The sequence below is a fragment of the Schistocerca serialis genome, chromosome 8, assembly GCF_023864345.2.
Source record: "Schistocerca serialis cubense isolate TAMUIC-IGC-003099 chromosome 8, iqSchSeri2.2, whole genome shotgun sequence".
Taxonomy (NCBI): domain Eukaryota; kingdom Metazoa; phylum Arthropoda; class Insecta; order Orthoptera; family Acrididae; genus Schistocerca; species Schistocerca serialis.
In genome coordinates, this window is record NC_064645.1 from 31,523,996 (window position 1) to 31,545,517 (window position 21,522).

Consider the following 21,522-nt stretch of genomic DNA (forward strand, 5'->3'; position numbering starts at 1 on the left):
ACGTACCCTATGAGCTACGTGACGTACAAGACACAGCTCTGCGGACACATCCAGTGCTACCTGTGGACACTGCATACGAAATGTGTTGCGGAAGTATGTAGTAGTGAAGAAGTAATAAATTAAAAAGCCGCGTATGACATGGCAGTTTCCTACGCAACTCTCTGGTTATGACATCATCTCTTGAACTATGTGCCGCGGTATTATATAATTTCGCAAGTGGTTTCAGCGGTATAAATGAATACTGTCTGCAAAATGTGTTGCTAACAGACGTATTAATAAAGAAGTGATAAACTGAAAGGCCTCCCCGATGCGGCTGTTTCAGTACACGGATAGCCAAAGTGCAATTACCGATAAACTCTTTCTACTGTCATCATTCTGTAAGTGATGTGAGTGAGAAAATTTCTCTGAGCGGTTTGAAATTTTGTGTAAAGTTATTTGCAAGTAACTAAATGTTCTCATTGTCGAATGCTGGATAAATATAATCAAGCTTTTTTTTTTTCACGTCCACACCTTTGAGATGTAGGTGGTTTTTATCGCTACAGAGGTTCTGCACAGACAGTTATTGATATGTGTACCGTGCTCGGTTCAAGTCCATCCAGTAGTTTAGGAGTAGGTGTGAAACACGTTTATACATACAGTACAGACATAGATACACTTTTATGATATGTATCGATGTACGGATTCTTGAGTCAGAGACACGGATATACAGATTGACAATCGAATCAATAAGATGAACAATTAGACTGGGAAAAAACAACTTCTCCGGATCGTATTTGAGTCTAACTACCCAACATCCGGGGCATTCAGGGTAGCACGGATGATGTCGTCCTCTGCGTAGGACGTGGGGCACGGAAGGTTTCTGAAACGTGTCACACGTTTTGTGGTTTACTGCAGTCCTGCAGTACGAGTCACCGACGTTAAAGGCCCATTTCTCCGTACTGTCCTCGGATATTCGCATTCCGGGTCGCGACCTGCGGCAACCAGCTTTCACTACGTGCAGTGCCTCGCCGCTGTGCTTCCTCCACTGACACGGGCAGCCTGGGCCCCGGCTGGCCGCTCGGCCCTCCGCACTCTGCGGAGCCTACTGGGGGAGGGAGGGAGGGAGGCTGGCGGCAACCAGCAGTTTCACTCACCGCCGTCCAAGTCCGTCGGCAAACCCGTGGGCCACACGCGCCGTCGCTGGGGGAAGTGACCTGTGCTCGGAGAACCCGGCAGCTGCCAGCAGCCAGCCACGACTGCCTTCGTGTGACATTAGTTACCACTGTGGGTTTAGTTCCTAGATTCAGAGATAGTTATTCACAAGGTATCGAGAAGCGTACTACTTTGCAAGAAAATGTGCGCAATACGACGAAGAGGTATTTGTGGACTAAACAGCATCTCGTCACCTACAACGTAATTACGGCTTGTGTTAAAGAAACGGCACAGAAAGAACTGTTGGCTAATATTTCCAGTCTCAGTCAAACGGCTTTAAACAAAGGTCAGCCTTGCCACAATAGGATGCATCACTAACAAATCATTATAGATAGCTTTAAAAAGCCGGCAAATTACAAATCATCGATGGCTTTTATACACATCCAAAGTAGGCCGAAATTACGCAAATTATTTATTGCTGTAGAACAAAAAATTAATTTCCCTCGGCAGAAAGATGTTTTGCGCGAAACACTGCGTGAAATGGGAGTTATGTGGAAGTGATTTGTAAGTAAAAAAATAACTCATGTAATTGACTGCCGCTGCAAAAGCTTGATACACGTAAGGAGATTCAGAGAGCAAAGCAGAAAGTTCTTTTATATCGACGAAATCTGTGTGAGCAACGACGTTACTCACAGAAAATGATGGCCGGGTCCTGGTTCTGACGGCATCATCGACAGTGTCAGTCGCACCGACAGAGTTATTTTGGTGAATATTAAAGCCAATGCTCTGCTTTTACACAACGTACAGTTAATTTATAAGGCGGATTGTGCAACAGCTTTTTGACAACTGACACTGCACTAAATATTCGATATGGCTAATACTGTCTTCTTCAGACATAACAACTTTATCTCGGAACTCTTCCCTTTGGACCGTGTTTGCATGTCATCTGCAACTATGTGAGCGGCTGCTGGTAAACAAATACTAAAAGGTAAACTTACGTACGTCAGCGTTATACCCTTGGGATTTGGCTAGTGTTGTGGAATACACTTATGATGTGTATTCGGCTCGCGACACACGTGAACAGGAAGATGTCGTAATGTTCTGGATCATAAATAAGTGCGAAATTTTTGTATTGCTGTGTATAGAATCAGCTACATGCATACATAACATCCAGTATTGATTTAAGTGTCAGGAAGTCATTTCTGAAAGTATTCGTATGGAGCGTAGCCATGTATGGAAGTGAAACATGGACGATAAATAGTTTGGACAAGAAGAGAATAGAAGCTTTCGAAATGTGGTGCTACAGAAGAATGTTGAAGATTAGGTGGGTAGATCACGTAACTAATGAGGAAGTATTGAATAGGATTAGGGAGAAGAGAAGTTTGTGGCACAACTTGACCAGAAGAAGGGATCGGTTCGTAGGACATGTTCTGAGGTATCAAGGGATCACCAATTTAGTATTGGAGGGCAGCGTGGAGGGTAAAAATCGAAGAGGGAGACCAAGAGATGAATACACTAAACAGATTCAGAAGGATCTAGGTTGCAGTAGGTACTGGGAGATGAAAAAGCTTCCACAGGATGGAGTAGCATGGAGAGCTGCATCAAACTAGTCTCAGGACTGAAGACCACAACAACAACAACATGCATCCAACGAACGTGAGTGCACGAATAACTGAGTAACAGCCCAGTACACACCAAAACTGTATTCCAGAGCACTATCCCAACTACAAGTGTATAACGCTGACATTCGTAAGTTCACCTTTTAGTATTTGTTTACTAGCAGCCGCTCACATAGTTGCAGATGACACGATATACGCTGAGAAAACAACGGCGACAAAAGAAGCACAGAAAATATGCCGCAAACAGCGACAGTAATTCTTCAAAGCATGCCATAACATACATAACATACAATAAATAAGATAGTATCCATAAGAAACTGTATTTCAAAAAACGAAGAGTAAAAATGAAATGATGTGTTACTGTGTTCGTGTAAATATGCTATTTTCTTAGAATTAAAGAGCCCAGTGAGGATGTTGATGATTGTCGCCGAAACTAGTTCCGGGAACAAATAAGTAAAAAATAAAAAAAAAGTTGTTTTGCATCTAGGCGGACTCACGATGATGAAAGACTCGCTCGATTCGCACTAATATACAGCACGAGAAATTACAAATTCCCCGTTACTTTTTGAACACTTCTCATATAGTAAGAATTGCTGAGTTTGATTGCAGCCCTTCAAAGCAAATTTATACATCTTAACGGAAATACAATGTAATATGACGTTTTAGCCATCGGTTTAGGAGGACATAGTAGATGGACTTGCATTGAGATGACGTCGCTTTCTGTTTCATCGTTACTGCAGTTACATGAATTCTGAGGTACGGCTTCCGTTCCCTCGTTAATGCAGCTTGCCCTACAATGTTGTGTTTCTGAAGAAAGTAATCGTTTTCCGCGTATTTGTGCACTGCGTCATTACAAACATAGAGAGCGCGCCGCTGCAGGGCAGGTGCGACGTTGTGGAGCCTGCGGTGCTGGTGTACGGCTCGCTAAAGGCTGCCGGTTCGCAGTTCTGTCAAGCATTACTCCCAGCTATTGTGGAAGCGTGACAGTGGCGATATTCAGTAAGAACATTTAATCACTACTGATTCAGTTGGAATGTCGCCTGGACATTGCCTGGAACTCTGAGCAGCTCAGCGGCCGTGTGAGTACAACGAGGAGCAGGTGGAGGCGCCACTCACCCGTGGGGGGCTAGACCAGCAGAGCAGGGGGGGGGGGGGGGGGCGGCCTCTGTAACACAAAAGTTGTACAAGTGGCCGTGTAGTAAATATGGCTGCATTCACTGTTCTGCCGGTTTACTTTCTCCCCAGACGACCGAGCGAGTTGGCGAAGTGGTCAGTACACTGGACTCGCATTCGGGAGGACAACGGTTCGAGCCCGCAACCGGCCATGCCGATGTAGGTTTGCCTTGATTTCCCTAAATCGCTTCAGGCGAATGCCGGGACGGCTCCTTTGAAAGGGCACGTCAGATTTCCTTCCCTAATGCGATGAGGCCGATGACCTCGCTATTTGGTCCCTATCCCCCCAACTTAAACGAACAACCAACCGACCGCCCGGTGCAAGTCTCTTTATTTCATGCCACTTGGGCGACTTGCGTCTCGGTGATGATGACTGACTGGTGTTGCGGGCAACACAAGGCCAAGTGCTGGGAATCGAGCTTGGCCTCCCTGCGTGGCAGTCACCAGCGCCGATCACTCTGCTCGGTTAACAGCCGCCACTGGCGCCAGTATGAAGTATTGCCCTCGCCAGTAGAGATGCCTGACAGATGTAGACTTTTCCACCCAATCCGGCTCACAGCTCATCCCTTGCTGTTAGTCGGAGAATGTGGTACACGAGCGATGGAGCACAGACACGTTATTCATCTAATGTAATGTCTGTGCTCCACACGTTATTCATCTAATGTAATGTCCGCCCCGGTAGCTGAATGGTCAGCGTGACAGACTGTCAATCGTAAGGGCCCGGGTTCGATTCCCGGCTGGGTCGGAAATTTTCTCCGCTCAGGGACTGGGTGTTGTGTTGTCCTAATCATCATCATTTCATTCCCATCGACGCGCAGGTCGCCGAAGTGGCGTCAAATCGAAAGACCTGCACCAGGCGAACGGTCTACCCGACGGGAGGCCCTAGCCACACGACATTTCCATCTAATGTAATGGTTCAAATGGCTCCGAGCACTATGGGACTCAACTTCTGTGGTCATCAGTCCCCTAGAACTTAGAACTACTTAAACCTAACTAACCTAAGGACAGCACACATACCCATGCCCGAGGCAGGATTCCCGCGGTTCCGGACTGCCCGCCTAGAACCACTAGAGCACCGTGGCCGGCTATTCATCTAATGTAATGGTTTTAACGCGCTAACAGTTGCAAGATACGTACCTTGGCCCCTCGCTTCTCTGGTCTTTTCTTTCTGGGGTCAGCTCGTAAGTGTCGCATACAGCCGTCTCGTCGATGTGGGTGAAGATCTGGAGTAGCGATACCTGCTGTCAACATTTGCTACATGATCCGCGGAATGTTTCGAAGAATTCGTAAGTTACTTTGGAGACGAGTGCCGTATTCATCGAAATGTGAAGACGACACGTGTAACACCTCCTTTAGCACGTAGGCATGAACAGTAAACTGTGATTTTTAACTCGCTGAGCTAGTACTGCATTTCTTGTTAAGTGAAGGCCGTGGATAAAATTTGAGCCCAACTACACGATGACTTAATCGATGAGTATACCCTTCAAATACAGCTGAAGTAATCCGTAGCCACACATTAGCAGTTACCCCGCAGACATCTTACTTGAAAATCCGCGTTCACTGCAATGTTTTGCTTCGATGGGCTTATAGCCTCATCCGTATCAGTGTCCGCTGTTACATGTGGCGCGCCCTGCATGGAAGCATTCCGCCCAACAAAGCGCAGTGAACCCAGCAGATATGACGCCAATACGGTGCACCACCGCCTCCGGTCTTGATAACAGCTTCACTTCTCATCACTTAAGATCACCTAATTACGGGGACGCTGAATGCACGATTCAACCGCTGTTCCAGGCATATCCTGTGTGATTAAGATCGGCTCCTTTAGTGGTCCAGTCGACGAGCGGTGCGGCGCCTGCGTGCTCGTCAGCTTTTCTCAGCTTACGAGGGTTGAAAGAGTAGGCCTACTCACAACGGAGCTGCGCAAGACAGGCCAACGCTCGCTCACCGAGCACATTGAACCGTGGCCGCGACGTACTGAACCTTGCCTGCTCGCAACTTTCGTAATTCAGCTGACGCGTTCGAGTCCGTATAAATTTCGGCCTGACCAGTTAACTTAAATTATATACTCCACATCAAAAGATAATTTTGCATATACTTTGAAGCGCCAAAGAAACTTTTATAGACATGCGTATTCAGATGCAGAGTTATGTAAACAGGAAGAAAACCGTGCTACAGTCGGCGACTCCTATATAAGACAAGTGTCTGGCGTAATTGTCAGATCGGTTACTGCTGCTACATTGCCAGGTTATCAAGATTTATGTAAGTTTGAACTTGGTGTTATAGTCGGCGCACGAGCGTTGGGACATCGTCTCCGAGGTAGAGATGAAGTGGGGAATTTCCCGTACGACCATCTCACGAGTCTGCAGTTGCGGCGGCCGGGAAAAGATCCTGCAAGAACACGACAAACGACGAGTGAAGAGAACTGGTCAGCGTGACAGAAGTGCAACCCTTCCGCGAATTGCTGCGTATTTCAAATATGGGGCATCAGCAAGTATCATCTTGCGAACCATTCAACGAAACATCATCGATATGGGCTGTAGCAGCCGAAGGGCCACTCGTTTGCCCTCGATGACGGCACAACACAAAGCTTTACGCCTCGGCTGGGCCCGTCAACACCGACATTGGACTGTTGATGACTGGAAACACTTTGCCTGGAAGAGTCTCGTTTCAAATTGTATCGAGTGGATGGACGTGTACGGGTATGGAGACAACGTCATGAATCCATGGACCCTGCATGTCAGCTGAGGACTGTACAAGTTGTTGGAGGCTCTGTTATGGTGTGGGGCGTGTGCAGTTGGAGTGATATGGGGCCCCTGATACGTGTAGATACGACTCTGACAAGTGACACGTACGTAAGCATCCTTTCTGGTCACCTGCATCCATTCATGACCACTATGCATTCCGACGGACTTGGGTAGTTCCAGCAGACCAATGCGACACCCCAGATATGCAGAATTGCTACAGAGTGGCTCTGGGAACACTCTTCTGAGTTTAAACACTTCCGCTGTCCACCAAACTCTCCAGACATATACATTATTGACCATATCTGGGATATAATTGTACAGGCTTCCGCGGCCAGAGTCAGTTCTGGGTTAAACACAACAAATTCGCAGTGACAGAACATCACCAAGACTGCAGAAAAGAAATAAAATTCAGCGAAGCCTGTGTGTTGGCCAAGCAGCCAATTACGGTGAAACGCAAAATCAGAGAGGCCATGGAACTTAAACAACCTAACAACATGAACTGGGACGATGGACTAAGGCTTGCCCCATCTAGGCTCCCAGCAGTCAGAACCCAACAGACCAGACTGTCAACACGAGGCACGAGCACTGCCGGCGAGTAACTGACCACCAGTCACGGCACACAACACAAGAGCCAATAGACAACCGAGGTCACGTTCTCCCTCCACCGCAATAATCTATTAAAATAAAGTTCCCTCTCCCTCTTCCATAAGTGACCAGTGAAACTAACTACCTTTTAAAAAATATGACATAATGCCATGCGCAGTGAACACTAACAACAAAATATAAAGGACACTGCATGGCTAGAACGCAGAATTGGACCTAGAAGAAGGCCGCTGCAATCGTGGCCGAAACGTTGATTATTCTCCAGCACCACTAGTTTTTTACATCGTGACGCGGTACCAAACCCAGCAAACTTTTATGTCGACATACCTGTGATGTCTTGCAACGTGCTGTTCGGAAGAGCACCTCGTATTACTCTTACGGGTTTATGGACAGGCCTGCAGCATCCAGCACTACGTGAGACATTACTGGAGTCCATGCGACGTAGTGTTGAGGCGCTTTTGCGTGCTCGTGGGGGCCCTACACGATATTAGGCAGGTTTACCACTCGAGGTTTGTGTTAGTTCTTTATAAAGTTAAAAAAAAAAAAAAACATCGTAAACATGGGTACGAAGCCAAGCCGAGGACCTGCAACCGTGGACAACAAATGACTGGATTTGGGAATCTAGGTCATTAGTGGGGGCTGGCCTCAGTGCCATTTGAAGTGTAGGTGGGTGGAAGTGTCGAGTGAGCATCGGGTGTGCAGCAGGTGGCTGGTGGGAGGTGGCGCGCGGCTGCCTCCCGTCCGCCCCCGGTCACTCTGGCCGCCCCCTGGCTCTGCTTGCTGCGGCCGTCGGCGGTCCGGCGGGGCCGCGACGCAAAAAACGTGCCGCGCCTCGCGGAGCACAAAGGCCGCTCTGCCTGGCCGCTCTGCCTGGCCGCCTGCCTGCCTGCCGCAGCTCCGGCGACCGCGTCATAAATTGACGGCCGCGCTTTTTGCTGCCGCACTGCCGCGTGGCCCACTCACTGCTCACCACCCCCCACTCACTATTCACTGCTCACTACTCGCGCCATGCTCTACCTCGCAGTCAAATGTCGTCGCGCGGGACGTGAAAGATGTGCGCGTGAGGCTGGTTGTCGCGAGTATAAGTAATATCCCTACCAATTCATTAATTCAGATTCCGAACGAATTCTCGGCCGAGAGCCAGCAGAGTGCCTGTCCTGACGACGGAAGCGGTAAGCCAGTATTTGATACCGGTAGCGCTCGTGCAACGCGAAACGTCGGCTGACGTGACTGGCTCCTCGCGCTGTAGGATACTGTATTTGTGAGGACGGAAAGTTCCACAATAGCCAAATACGCACGGCGTCGCGCACCGACTGCGTGAATGACCACACCGTGCTCAGGTTGGTCGACCCTCTAACAGGGCAGTGTGCAGGTCGAGCTGTTCAGGACCCGCCTGCGGTGTTGGGGAGAGGACGGTGCGGGTGACGAGCACATGACGCAGGTGTCAGTCTGATCTGGGCGCAGTTTCTTTCGCCAGCCTCGGCCGAAGTGGGACGAGTGCCGGATGAAGACAATGACGACTTAATTCGTCGTAGACAGGAACTAGCAAGTAGGGAAGTGTGCCAGGGGTACTTCCGGGAAATGCACACACGTCGGAAAGTAAATGCTTCTACCCTGTTTCCTGAGTAGCCCTGCCGAGTTCCGCAGCCTGCACAGTTGTAGCTCGGGGAATCGGCAGGCGTGCCACCGCTAGCTAAGCTCGCCGACTTTCACCGTTCGAGGTGAGGTCTTGTGTTGCTCGTCAGTCTGACCTTCTCACTCCCTCTCAGGATATGACAGGGTCGAGATTTGTGACGTCACAGTGTGGAATTACACGTTCCAGACTATTCCAGGGCGTCATAGGCAGAATCGGGGGTGTCAGGATAAACCCTTCGACCTTATACTAATGAGGTAGTCATAAGTCCTTAACGTGCAACGCAGACATGATTTCGTTATCACGACCGTGATAGTCATCTGCCCTGTGGCGCGAAAATACTAAAATCACTCAAACTCTTACAAGTAAACCACACGGCATATGCAAGATTTTCAAGCAGAGGTGTTTGTTCTACGAGCGTTTCTATGAATCGTAAAATACATAAAGACGGTAAAATAATCGGCAGTGCTCGAGTCTGGCGATTGCTGGTTCGAGTCTCTTTTGGGTCATTACTTTTTACATTTTTTCTTTGTTCAGTTCGAATACATTTGTCATTTAGGTATAAAATTCAACAAAAATATCCTAATTAACAGACGTTGGTGCCATTTTTATAAAAAATGCGTCTTCTTATTGCTAATTATATATTGTACGCAAAATTCAGTTTTTAACTACCAGTATTGTATAAAAACTGTTGCTAAAGGTTGTGAAATTTAAAGAAAGATTACAAATTAATTTTCGTTTTCCATCTTTATGTATTTACACTTCACAGAAATGCTCGTACAACACCCACCTCTGTTTAAAAGTTTACCACAGCCGGGAATCGAACCCGAGCTGTCCTCATGGCAGGCGATCATTCTGCCACAGAGCCACGTAGCCCGTCGAACAAAAATTAACTTTTTTCGTGTATGACTTCTCTATTTCACATGCCGTAAATGTAAAAAATATACAAAAATTCCACTGTTTTGCGGTCTTCTTGTTAATTATAAATGTTGAACCTAACGGGACAAGTGTGGGAAAATAGAGGTTTTGAGCGGGACATACTAAAATCGTAAATAACATCCACAAAATCACAAAAATACTAAAATATACAAAACAAAACAACTGCGAAAGACCATACAACGGTCGTTATCAAAGACGAAAGTAACATAAAATTAGCGCGAATCAACAGTAACTGGTATAAAAATATCACTTGGTTGAAAAGCCCGATACCAGGACAGAGAGGGAAACCAATACCAATACGGAAAGCAAAATTGCAATACCAATACATTTCCCTAAAAATCCCGACAATTAACAAAACATGGTACCAAATACATATAGACCGATTAGCGGTACAGAAACTCAAAAACTTATACCAATAAATATAGACAAAAATCGCGACAATTGATGAAACATGGTAACGAAAACATTGCTGGAGCTTTAGTGCCAAATTCGAAAGCCTAATACCAATGCAGGGAGCCAAAAACGGATACCACTACAGAAAGTGAAAAGGTGTTACCAATACAGACACCAAAATTTCGCGACAGTTAAGAAATACGTGTAGCACCCCTAGACCCAACAAAAGGGCGCTAAGGCAACGTCATTATAACAAATTGTACCGTCATATCTCATACCAAGTACCAGGCGGGCAAGCTATTTTACCAGCGAAAAAGTGCTGCTGACGGACCACAAGAAAGTGGAATATGTTCCTCCTTAAAAAACTCTGACAGAGAAGTGAGGCATCACCTGTCTCTATCCTCATTCCGACGTCCTTACAGAAAATTTTGGCATGCGAACATATTCGCGCTCTTTTAACACAGAATACTGTAAATCCTTTTACCCGGTCCCCCTCTGTGCCGCTCAGGGGGCCCGCAACTCTTTTGTGATGGTGCAGACCCTACTTGGATGTAGTACATGACTTAGGACCTTAGTTTTCCATTTCATTTCCAGAGCTTTCTGCATATTTTCAATAATGAATAAGTTACATGGTCTCAATTGTTGTGTTTGATCTGAGACAACTTTTCCAAATTTTTCAGAAGTACGGATCATGCCCAGTGTGGTGTCTGTTCCACCTTTGTGCCTTTCCACCTGAGCAACCTTCTTTTCCACTGTGGTAGTACACCCTAAACCCAGCACAGCAGCCGTTCTGTTGTGTGTGTGTGTGTGGGGGGGGGGGGGGGGGGGGGGAGGTCGTCAGTTACCTGCATGGCAGCAGTAAGTACCCTGGCCATGCAGGCGTTGCACTGTTGAGGCCTGAAAAAGTTCCTCATGCATGCCAAGGAGTGTGTGCCCTTGGTGACTGGGGCACGGAGCTCCGAACAACGGGTTACTCACCGGGTGGCCATTGCTGAGGCTGGCTGGTGACCGTGGAGAGTACCTCTGTTACCAATGGCTGGCATCATAGTCGGTGACTTTCATATAAAGCAGATAAAATTTTCTACAGCCACAAGAGTCTCTTTAGGAGGAAAGAATTTGTTCAACATGGAGGGATACAAACCCAAAATGTTTTCTTCTCTGGTCCCGTGGGAGGAACGTAGGGCTATATCAGAAGCAGGGAAATACTCCCCAAATATGTGATTTGCACAAGAACATAGGGCGATTCGTTTTTGGTCAAAAAGCCTGTACTATTCGTAGAGACTATACATGACAAGTCTGGGGCAGTTACAGCCATCTCCAAAATGAAGAAAGGCTCAGTTTTGATGAAACAGCATGCCCTGGCCAATCACAGGCGTTGCTCGCTTCTGACAAACTGGATCATATTCGAGTGATAATCACTCCCCAAAATAGTTTAAACGTGGTTCAAGGTATCATTTTCCTTTGTGACCACCTCTTGCAGTCTGACGATAAGCTATGCACCAATTTGGAGCAACAGGGCATACACTTCGTTTGTTGTGTCCATAAGAATCCAGAGGACAGTAGGGCTGGTAGTGGGGTCTTCACCTTGGCCTTTGAGATCGATTCATTGCCTGTGGGATACTGATGTGACATGAAATCAGATATCCCCCCCTCTTTGCGGTGCTTCAAATGAATGCAATTCAGACACATGTATTTGCACTGTGATGCCAGCCCAGTATGTATGGATGTGGATGACCGTTGGATGCGAACATTCATTGTGCTCCTCCCTCACCCAACCTGGAATATAAGACTCTGGACAGACTGACATACCAAGAGGCCAAGAAAAAATATGAGCATCTACATGCTGCATTCATGACAATGTCACACACTACATCTATGAGGACGTCACCCTCTCTGACTACACTACTCTCATCCCCATTACGCATCCTACAGCGAGTCCACATGATCGCTCGAGCATGCCTACCTCCCTTCCCTGGTGGTTGATGTGGTTCGTCCTGCTGCTTCCCCCACACCCACTTTGGGAAGAGCAGTGTCTCCCCACCCACTGCAGACATTGATCTGCGTCCCCTAGCTGGAGATGAATCACCCTCGTCCTGCTTTTTATGCCAGGAACGGGTCCTTCGGGACACTCCGAGATTTTTGCCGGTCTGCATAGGGCTTCAAAATCTTCTTCAGTCCCTAAATAAAAATTAGTGAGTAATCCAAAGCCACTAAAAAGAAGAAAAAAGATATTTTCCAAGCAAGTTGAAAGAAGTTCCAGTGGCCCCAATACCACTGGATCTCACATATTCTGTTTCTGTGGCAATGGCAGCAATCCTGGTGGCCCTGAGGCTCCAGATCATAACACACAATTTTTCTCAGATCCTGTGTGTTGATAACATCACCTCTCAACTGGTGACATCAGGTGAGCCCAGGACATATCCTTCCTCCTTGGTCCCTTCACGCCCTCACCGAATACCAACAGCACTATCGTTCAGTGCAGTTGTAGTTTTTTCCACTACTTGCCTGAGCTACAACATCTCTTAAGTTCCTCCTCTGGTTCCTGCATTGCCCTGCAGGAAACTTTGTTTTCCGCAACTGGGACCTCTGCCATTCTTGGCTACTGAGGTTATTTTAAGAATTGTGCTGATTATGATAGGGTGTTGGATGAGGTTTCCACATACGTTCTGGACTCTGTATATAGCGAATTTGTGCCTCTTGATACAACTTTGGAGCCGGCCACGGTGGTCTAGCGGTTCTAGGCGCTCAGTCCGGAACCGCGCGACTGCTACGGTCGCAGGTTCGAATCCTGCCTCGGGCATGGATGTGTGTGATGTCCTTAGGTTAGTTAGGTTTAAGTAGTTCTAAGTTCTAGGGGACTGATGACCACAGATGTTAAGTCCCATAGTGCTCAGAGCCAATACAACTTTGGCGACTGTAGCTGTTTAGGTAAGGACATTTCAGGATTTTAGCACCTGTAATTTTTACGGTGATGGTGGAGTGTCTCAGAACATATTGTCTGCATTGGTTTCCTAATCTTGGGTGACTTCAGTGCCCATAATCCTTTGTGTGGTAAAACCACAGTCACTAGCTATGATAAAGACATCCCCTAGAGATGGACAGCTATCGCCTAGTTAGTCTCATAAATGTTCTCTGTAAGTTGCTCAAACACATGGTTAGCCAGCGGCTGTGTTGGCTCCCTGAGTCTCGGACCCTTCTGGCTCCATCCCAGGGTGATTTTCGGATGTCGTTCCACTGCTGATAATTTAGTTTGCTTGCTGTCCGCCGTTCAGACAGCTTTTATCTGATGGCATCACCTTATTGCTGTCTTCTTCGAGCTACAAAAGGCTTATGGCATGTCGCTACATCCTCGGTATCTTACTTGAATGGGTTCTCCAGGACCCACGACTGGTTTTTGTCCATAAGTTCTTGTGGCACCACATTTTTCGAGTTCGAGTTGGTGCTTCCAACACTACCCCCCATATGTTAGAGAATGGGATCTGGTAGGGCTCTGTATTAAGTGGGCATCAATGGTCTAACCGCAGCTGTAGGTCTTCGTTATTATGCTCCATGTATGCCGACGATTTTTGCTTTTATTATGACTCCTCTAGTGTGGGTACTGCTGAACGCTGACTGCAGGGCGCCGTTAGAGAGGAGCAGTCACTGGTCCTTTCCTGTGGCATTCACTTCTCAGCCGCCAAGGCTCACGTTGTGCGTTTCTCCCGCCATTGTACTGTTCATCCACATTCAGTACTTTACCCTGACCACCAATCATTCAGTGCGGTGGAGACTTACCACTGTTTGGGACTGATCTTCGTTACCCAGCGGATGCGTAACGCCCTTCTGCAGTTTGCAAAGTCCTGATCCTGTGCCTTGTTGATTATGGGATTCTGGTATAAGGTTCGGTATCGCCCTCAGCATTTCGGTCACTGGACCCGAGACACCACGTGAGATCTGACTTGCAACAGGAATCTTTGAAACTAGCCCAATGAACAGCCTCTCGCCAAGGCAGCTACCCAGTTATGTTGTACATATTTTGCAGCTCTCCTAAGTATCCAAACAAGCGTGTCCTTTTCCCCAGTAGGGAGATCTCTCTCCTAGAACAGAGACCCAGAACTGCGGTCACAATTGCAGTCCGTCACAATGTCTCCTCTCTGAACTCCAACTCCTCCTCCCCCCCCCCCCCCCCCAACTGTTGCCTTTTGTCAGGGAGCAATCGCGTATGCCTCCGTGTGCAACATGAACACTGATTTGTCTTTGGACCGAAAGATACAGTTGACCCTATGGCACTTTCGCCATCTGTTCCTGGCTGTCTCCTCGATGCATTTCCGGGTTTGGAAATGGAATTCACTGGTAGCTGAATGGCCGGTGGCGAAACCAGTTCTGCATACACACATGCAATGTGCAGTGAACTACACTCACTGCCAGGTGGATGCGGCGACTTCTCTGCTGAAAAGGTGACCATCAAATAAGCTCTCAGCCATACACGTTCGTGCACCAGTACCAGTAAGATGCTTCTGATGTGCAGCAACCCCTGAGAGTAGCTGGCAATGGGTCTCCAAGTCCACTTTTGATACCAATTTGATATCAAATTAGTCATGCAAGCTAATTAATTGACGGATGAATTACTCATCCCCCACCCCACCCCACCCCCTGGATTTACCCCAACTGGCATGTCGGCCCCTCAGGGAACTCCCGGCCCCCTCCCCTCCCATGATGTATTCCAATTTAGCAGCTCACAAAAAGTGGTGAGAAATTCAAATTTGTTGATGTGAATATCAAAATTTTTGTGTTCGCTTAGAGTTTCGGAGACCAACTGACATACACTCCTGGAAATTGAAATAAGAACACCGTGAATTCATTGTCCCAGGAAGGGGAAACTTTATTGACACATTCCTGGGGTCAGATGCATCACATGATCACACTGACAGAACCACAGGCACATAGACACAGGCAACAGAGCATGCACAATGTCGGCACTAGTACAGTGTATATCCACCTTTCGCAGCAATGCAGGCTGCTATTCTCCCATGGAGACGATCGTAGAGATGCTGGATGTAGTCCTGTGGAACGGCTTGCCATGCCATTTCCACCTGGCGCCTCAGTTGGACCAGCGTTCGTGCTGGACGTGCAGACCGCGAGAGACGACGCTTCATCCAGTCCCAAACATGCTCAATGGGGGACAGATCCGGAGATCTTGCTGGCCAGGGTAGTTGACTTACACCTTCTAGAGCACGTTGGGTGGCACAGGATACATGCGGACGTGCATTGTCCTGTTGGAACAGCAAGTTCCCTTGCCGGTCTAGGAATGGTAGAACGATGGGTTCGATGACGGTTTGGATGTACCGAGCACTATTCAGTGTCCCCTCGACGATCACCAGTGGTGTACGGCCAGTGTAGGAGATCGCTTCCCACACCATGATGCCGGGTGTTGGCCCTGTGTGCCTCGGTCGTATGCAGTCCTGATTGTGGCGCTCACCTGCACGGCGCCAAACACGCATACGACCATCATTGGCACCAAGGCAGAAGCGACTCTCATCGCTGAAGACGACACGTCTCCATTCGTCCCTCCATTCACGCCTGTCGCGACACCACTGGAGGCGGGCTGCACGATGTTGGGGCGTGAGTGGAAGACGGCCTAACGGTGTGCGGGACCGTAGCCCAGCTTCATGGAGACGGTTGCGAATGGTCCTCGCCGATACCCCAGGAGCAACAGTGTCCCTAATTTGCTGGGAAGTGGCGGTGCGGTCCCCTACGGCACTGCGTAGGATCCTACGGTCTTGGCGTGCATCCGTGCGTCGCTGCGGTCCGGTCCCAGGTCGACGGGCACGTGCACCTTCCGCCGACCACTGGCGACAACATCGATGTACTGTGGAGACCTCACGCCCCACGTGTTGAGCAATTCGGCGGTACGTCCACCCGGCCTCCCGCATGCCCACTATACGCCCTCGCTCAAAGTCCGTCAACTGCACATACGGTTCACGTCCACGCTGTCGCGGCATGCTACCAGTGTTAAAGACTGCGATGGAGCTCCGTATGCCACGGCAAACTGGCTGACACTGACGGTGGCGGTGCACAAATGCTGCGCAGCTAGCGCCATTCGACGGCCAACACCGCGGTTCCTGGTGTGTCCGCTGTGCCGTGCGTGTGATCATTGCTTGTACAGCCCTCTCGCAGTGTCCGGAGCAAGTATGGTGGGTCTGACACACCGGTGTCAATGTGTTCTTTTTTCCATTTCCAGGAGTGTAGTTCATAGCACCAACACCATAGGGCGCTGTTGGCTCTCCCCCACTCCCTTCTCCCCTCCCCCATCTGAAAATTGGCGGGAAAAGGACTCAATCTATGCTGGGATGCCGGACAGACCTGAAGTAACTCTTTATTATGTTGTACACAGTGCGGAATATTGATTATTTAAACAATTTCAGTTGTCATTGATCGAGCACTAGACTAGCGCCATCAAGATTCGTTAGGCGCAGCTATATGTCGAGTGGGTATTTTCGCTACGAGTCTAGCACTAGAGAGTTGCTCCAGGACGGTCTAGCCGATAGACCTGTATGGAAAGTAGTGATAGGACGGCGTGCTATGACTGAAGCACAAATGAACAACGGCTGCCGCCAGGAGCATGAGGATGGGTAATAATATTAGAACGGTGACACGCTGCGCCCCAGTGTAGGTTCCGTCAAAACATTTCGCTGCAGCGCAGAAACTCCTGATCAACAGCTCCTCACTTTCGCACTCTCTCTTGAAGTAAAGTGTACAGCTCGTGGTGTCGCGGTTGCGTTCTCGGTTCCCTAGCACGGGGTCCCGGTTTCGATTCCCGGCGGCGTCAGGGACTTTCACCTGCTTCGAGATGTTTGGGTGTTTGTGTTTTCCTCGTCATTTCATCATCAGTCATGAAAGTGGCAAGTTTGGACTGAGCAAAGGTTGGGAATTTGTACCGGCGATAACCCTGCAGTTGAGCGCCCCACAAACCAAACATCATCATCATCATCATCTTAAGGTAAACATATGCCTCGTCACATATGAAGAGCCTCAAGGTAACAGCACAGAGAACTTGTAAATATCTGGTTTATACTATGTGTCACTTCAAAATTTCGATAATATAGCTGATTTTATTATGATGACAGCTCATCGTATGTAGGTTCCATCAGAAGCTGTCACTGCAACGTAAAAACGCCTGATTCATTCTCCAATTCTTAGATCACATCAGTGATACTCTCACCATCGCATCCACCTGCTTGGTGGAACGTCATTGATTTCAAATTGATAGGCTAATTAATAAATTTGATCATGAGAGTCCCTTTGCATTGTGAGTAATTCTTTTTTCCTGCAATCTGTTTACACTTGCCAGGTAACCATTATAGACGCTTCCATGACGTCTCTGGAGGCTTTCAATAGGCTAGGTAGACACTTCCTCTGTTACCAAAGTGGGTGGTAACGGTCGTCAAATAGCCGAAGATATCCAGCGCTATTTGCGTCCTCTCTCTCGGTTGTCTTGACATGCTGGTGGAATTATATCACTTAGAATTCTGGCATACTGCTCCCTAACTTATCCTACTAACACCTGTCAGTGTATGGGGGCATTATGACGTTTCTCCTCCTCCCCCTGCATTGCATGTGAACGGCAGTCACCGGGGCACGAACCTCTGCCCGCGCGTCAGGGCTGTAGCGCTCACCATGACGGACGGACGGAAGAATTGGGCGCTTAATTGTCGCTGCGGCAAATGTCGCGATGTTGAATAATAGGCTTCCCCTCATCCCTCCTTCAGACTGATAACTCTCAGATGTTTTTGTCTAAGAATCACGGAAAGGCCGACACAGTGAGCGACAAGAAAATACCAGAATAGTGACCGCCACATCCCAAATGTGTACGAGTCTACAGACCTAGGTTACCCTGAGAATACAGCCCGATACAGGTATTCCTATTGCCGCCCGTCAAACTAGGGGGCAGATACTGCGAGAACTCGAATGCGAATCCCTGGTGGGAAGACGATGTTCTTTTCGAGGAATATTATTGAGAACTAACATTTGGATGTTACTGCCCTCAACATACATTTCGCATCAGTATCACGAAGATAGGATACGAGAAATTAGAGCTCGTAGTGATACATATAAGTAGTCTTTCTCCCTCGCTGTATTTGCTACTGGAATAGGAAAGGAAATGACCACTAGCGCAACAGGATACCCTCCGCCACACACCGTATGATGGCTTTCGAAGTAATCATATAGACATAAATTTAGTCTACCTATTAAGATGTCAGTACATCCATTTATAGGCACACAAAGCTCACCGAAGGAGGTTGTCTCGTAATGTATCTAGAAAACAAAAGATTGAACTTGTGCTGCTGGTTGTCTCTCTGTGGAAATCTTCATATCTGCCTCTAACTTCCTCATTGCAGTCGCTTCGCGAGTCGTACGTGATAGGTTGTAATATTTTTGCCCGAAGTACGTACAAGTAACGGTACAGAGCTCACCTCTCAACTCCCCCGTAGTCACTATCGGTTACCTGCCGTATTCCCACGAACCTTCTAGTCTTCGATATATATGCATTTGAATCCACCTGATATCGACGAATAAGGGATGTTCCCCCAGTCAAGTTACAGTCCACTGCTAATTCTCTGGAGATTCTGTCACCCTACTATAGCACTGTTCCATTGCTTAGAAGACTGTCAAGTCCCCTGCCCGTCGCTGACTAGAGGGAGAGCTATCACAACGAGAAAAATTACACACTAACTTACAGGAGAAAATTCTTAACCACGCAGTGTACATATGGATTGCACAAAGAAATTCAGAAGCATATCACCTACAGTTCATCGACATCGAATGCCTGACTATAAGTATCCCTCCTGCACTTGACCTAATCTCCTTTACCAGATCCCTATGATTCCCACGCTAGATATAAGACAGTGTAACGGTGTTTGAGTCTTCGTTGACAGCACAGTGTCTCTCTCCCCTCATTATTTTCGTAACACACAACTGAATAAAACTACAAACTATAAAAACTTCGCCCGCATCTCGTGGTCGTGCGGTAGCGTTCTCGCTTCCCACGCCCGGGTTCCCGGGTTCGATTCCCGGCGGGGTCAGGGATTTTCTCTGTCTCGTGATGGCTGGGTGTTGTGTGATGTCCTTAGGTTAGTTAGGTTTAAGTAGCTCTAAGTTCTAGGGGACTGATGACCATAGATGTTAAGTCCCATAGTGCTCAGAGCCATTTTATAAAAACTTCAAGTCAATAACATTTTATTGTGTCTCTCTCTTCCGATATATCAGGAAACAAATACCATGTGCATGTTGTCATCGACCACACGTGGTGATCCCATTGAAGGTACACGTATTGGAACAGCCGACCAGTAACCAAAGTCGCTTGCACAGACCAGTCTAAAGTTTCGTCAGCTGTAGTGTAGGAGGACCGTATCCTACAGACTATCAATCGCAAGAGAGGATCTCTATATTGTTCTTTCACAAGCACTTTGATAGGTTTTTTTTTTTTTCTGTAACACATCCAAGCACTGTTCAATCCATTGGCTCTCACAGAAATCTGGTCACCGCATGGTGTAAACTATACTGCTCCCACAACGCACAAGATGGTTCAAGTAAGAGACAGAGAAGGTGTCCCTTATTGACAAAAATGTGGAAGACATTGCAACATACAGAAACTGAAAGAGTTTGCGGCATTGTGGAGCGTTTCCAAGCAGCTGTTTAAAGGTGATCGGCTCTACATTTAATCTCATCTTCCACACTGAAGGGGTAGCAGATGTCTCCGTGTTCCATTTCGATTGATTCGTCATACTGCAGTCACTGTTTCATGCAGGCCAATGCCAGAAGATGTTGCTCCCACCAGGACTCTCTCCGTCCCAAACAAGTGTACCAGTTAATTATTATGCTGCAGTCAACAGCGTGCAAGTGGACGGATGGGATGGAAAGGACACTGTCGATGTGGGGCGATGTACTGTAATAAGTGCTACAGGTGACAGTGCTATCAGGTTCAGCAATTTTACCAGTTTTTACGTAATTTCAGCGCCGACCAGCGACACAGCAGCATGCTCCCCAGTTTCTGTGTCATCGCTAAACCACCCCTCCAATTCTTTGCGAGTATCATACACTAGATTGCTAATGTAGACAGATGACTGTGCAGCATATTTATTCATGGTTAATTCTGGAATAGATACATCAAGGTATACCAGACAGCGTCCTATATCGATGAAGTTAGGTTATCTACATATTTCTAGCACTTCGATCATAGTGCGTAATTTACGATTACGATTTCCCATCTTTCCCTAAGTGGATAGGAGTCACAAAGCATTCGCGCGTTCTTAGGATAAAATTGGAGTTTGAAAGATCTCCATACATTGTCTTTGACCAACCCTCGCTACAACACTGTCCTCGATTTAATTTTAAACTGACCAGTAATAGGGTACTATGCCCGCTACAGTCCATGTCCCGTGAAGGAACAGAGCGAGCTGAATGTGTCACTACGTTCAGCGAAGACCGTTCCGCACCAGTCTTACTCATGGCACCCATCAAAGTGCACAAGATTTCTCCAGATGCGCGTATATCGAGGAGGTTAACACCCCTTATCGGTGTGCAGTAAATACGAGAGTCTTGTCATGATAGAACAGATGCTTGTGTGGTTTATTCATGATGGAGCTACAAACGGACAGCGTTTGAAGCATTTTACGTAAATCAACTGCGCTGTCAATTCTAAGGTATTGATCTAGTGTCTGGGGTCAGCATCGAGAAGGTATTGACAGGAGAGAAATAATCATAGAACATAAATACATGCACTCCGAAGGCTACATGGTTCTACACTTAAGCACGTTATAATGTTAAAGCCATGTGCTTTCCGAAATATTAATCATATCGAGCGCAACGACCTTAATACTCTAATGCAGGCTCAAAAGAGAAAGCGCATATGACGACAAGCAAAAGCTAGTAAACTTCCGGGCGTCTGTGATGGAAATCTATCCACGAAGCATACAACAGCTACCATCGTCACACTTTAGCAAAAGATCTCGCTGAGAACCCGAGGAAATTCTGGTCTCGTGTAAAACCGCTAAGTTGGTCTAGGGCTTCCATTCCGTCCCTTGTTGACGGTCTGGTGTGGCAGTTAAAGGTAGCAAAACGAAAGCCGAAGTTTTAAGTTTCACATTCGAGAAATCGTTCACACAGGAGAATCGTACGTACATACCCTCATTTGACCATCGGACAGACGACATAGTAATAAGCATCCCTGGCATAGAGAAACAACTGAAAGCGTTGAAAGCAAATAAACCACAGATCCGCATGGAATCCAAATTCCTTTTTACAACGA

At 47.5% G+C, this 21,522-nt stretch overlaps 1 protein-coding gene across 1 annotated transcript in view; it reads left to right on the forward strand.

Moving 5' to 3' along the window:
* The window catches only part of LOC126416539 (cadherin-related tumor suppressor-like), a 191,816-nt gene that overhangs the window by 63,764 nt on the left and 106,530 nt on the right, over nucleotides 1–21,522 (forward strand). The window lies entirely within an intron of this gene.